The sequence below is a fragment of the Hippocampus comes genome, unplaced genomic scaffold (genome assembly GCF_001891065.2).
Source record: "Hippocampus comes isolate QL1 unplaced genomic scaffold, H_comes_QL1_v1.1 scaffold257, whole genome shotgun sequence".
NCBI lineage: Eukaryota > Metazoa > Chordata > Actinopteri > Syngnathiformes > Syngnathidae > Hippocampus > Hippocampus comes.
The window spans coordinates 549108-551277 of NW_017804972.1; the positions used below are offsets into that span (position 1 = coordinate 549108).

The window sequence follows — 2170 nt, forward strand, 5'->3', positions numbered from 1 at the left end:
AGTTATTTGCTGTTGTATCGCCGATTTTCAATCGTTAGTATTAAATTCATGGTAACGAAATAAAATGACAAACGTGTATCAAATAAATCTGCTCACCTGCAATTTATAATGGCGCATTGTAGTCACCTTCGTGCACGAAAGTTCGTTCAATCTCAGCTGTTAGTCAGTTATTAGTTAGTCAGTTATGTCAGTTATTTGCTGTTGTATCGCCGATTTTCAAAATGCGAATGATCTGTTTATTTTCAAAGAATAGTTTGTTTTGTTATTGTTTGGTTGGTGTCTTATATGAAACTGCGACACTGCGCAATTTATTGGACAGACTTGTTGAAGATCACACAACGTAATTTGGGTGGCATTTTATTTCGTATTTTTAAATCATCTTTTTATTTTCGACTATCTGTAAATTTAGTTTCCTGCTCTTAATTGTGATGGTTTTAAATGCTCCTGAAATTAAGTGCTGCTTGACGAGCCTATATTGTGTATGTATGTGACGTCACTGAAGGCCTAAGGTTGAAATGCACGGCCCGCCACTGATATTGAGCCATATTTTTTTTCTCTCTCTCTCTTGACTGACCCCTTTAATTTAATGCCCAACATGTATCATTTTGGGCATTTATATTTGCTAAATGATTGCGGTTTATAGAGAATGCGCAGCTGTTTCTATGCCCCATCCTAGCATTCCCTCCTACTGGCACTCTATCTCTCCCAGTAATTACGTGGGCCCTGTGTAGTTATGTAACAGGGATTGCCACACCAAACAGTTTTTGACCACATCCAACGTGAGAAATTTTTTTTTCACCACTGGTTATATGGTAGTCAATCATATCGAGTATTGTTGTATTATTCACATTATTTGCCGTAAGACACTTGTGCTTCGTCATTTGGGCTTTCTTGGAGGGTTTTCCCGGGGCAGTTTTGCTGGACATATATTTAGCTCTTCGCTGGACTGGCAATAATATTTACAATGCCACTTTCCGTTTCAACTCATCATTGGTGAATGGGCAAACGGGGAGCGTGCACCCTGGCTTCAAGTACATACGTTTTCGTTGTCAGCAGGAAAATTCATGATTATTTTTTTTCTAGTGTAACTCAGGATTGTTTGGCTTTTGTCTTTTTCCACCCCTCCCAACCCCCCTGAAGAATGAGCTAAACAGCGGGTTAGGAATATAACTGGGAGTTAAGGGTTAACTAGTGGCTAAAACGGGCCCACGTGTGTGTGTGTGTGTGTGTGTGTGTGGGTGCGTGGATTCTGAAGGAGGTGCAAAGGTGTCCATACTGTAAGTGTGAGAGCCCGTTTTTCACTCCTGCCATGTGGAGGTTGATGCTAATGTTACCACCAGTTGGGGACTTCTTCACATCTCTCAAAATGTTTTTGTCATTAATATTTTTAAATGTTATTTTTAATCCACCAGTTCAAGTTTGTTACTTAGTTTTGCCATTGATTGACTCTATCTTTGGCAATATCCAAAGGATTGAATATTACAGTGAAATTGAGGCTGGAAGTTTCCCAGCTCATTTGACGCCATAACATGCACTGTTTCTAACATGATTACTTTGAGTGCTTTTGGAGAACTCTGTAATCTTACCTGTCACTGTATGCAGCTGCTGTGGCAGCAGTAGGCTGGGCAAATCTGTAGGCAGCGTAACCACCCTGGAAACACACGCGTACACTGCATATGAGATTGGGAAAACAACCAAACTTCAGTGCATTTTGTATAAATGATAAATATTCCTTAATCTTTAACTGTCCAATTGTTGTTAATGTGATGAATATAAGGAATTAAACTGCTATTACAAGACAATTGTTCTTTAGACACACACGAGACTTTCATTAACAGCTTAGCTCCTGTCTGTATTGCATGAGAAATAGCTTAATATGCATGCCTAAATCCACAAATAATTACACTGTATATTCTTTTTAAATTAACACATATACCTGCTTATTAATGTAATGTGTAGTTAGTGTTTAATCTGTCCAGTCAAAGGTGAATGAACAGTTGGTGAAACGCTGTGGCTGTCGTTGGCTATTGTGAAATTAGTCACTGACAAAACAAATAAAATCCACAGGCAATCATACACATCTAAACGACAGCAAACTATCACCTTTGATGTCCAGAATATTTAGCGTAACACGTTCAATAGTTTCCTGCTACCTTTATTTTTACAGCGT

The 2170-nt window shown here is 38.6% G+C and overlaps 1 long non-coding RNA gene across 1 annotated transcript in view; it reads right to left on the minus strand.

Annotated features, from left to right (window-relative positions):
• LOC109529105 (uncharacterized) overlaps positions 1–1820 on the minus strand; it is a 28255-nt gene extending 26435 nt beyond the window's left edge. The window contains exon 1 of the long non-coding RNA XR_002170789.1: positions 1587–1820. This is a non-coding gene — a long non-coding RNA (uncharacterized LOC109529105). The remainder of the gene's footprint in view (positions 1–1586) is intronic.
• Between the last annotated feature and the right edge of the window lie 350 nt (positions 1821–2170).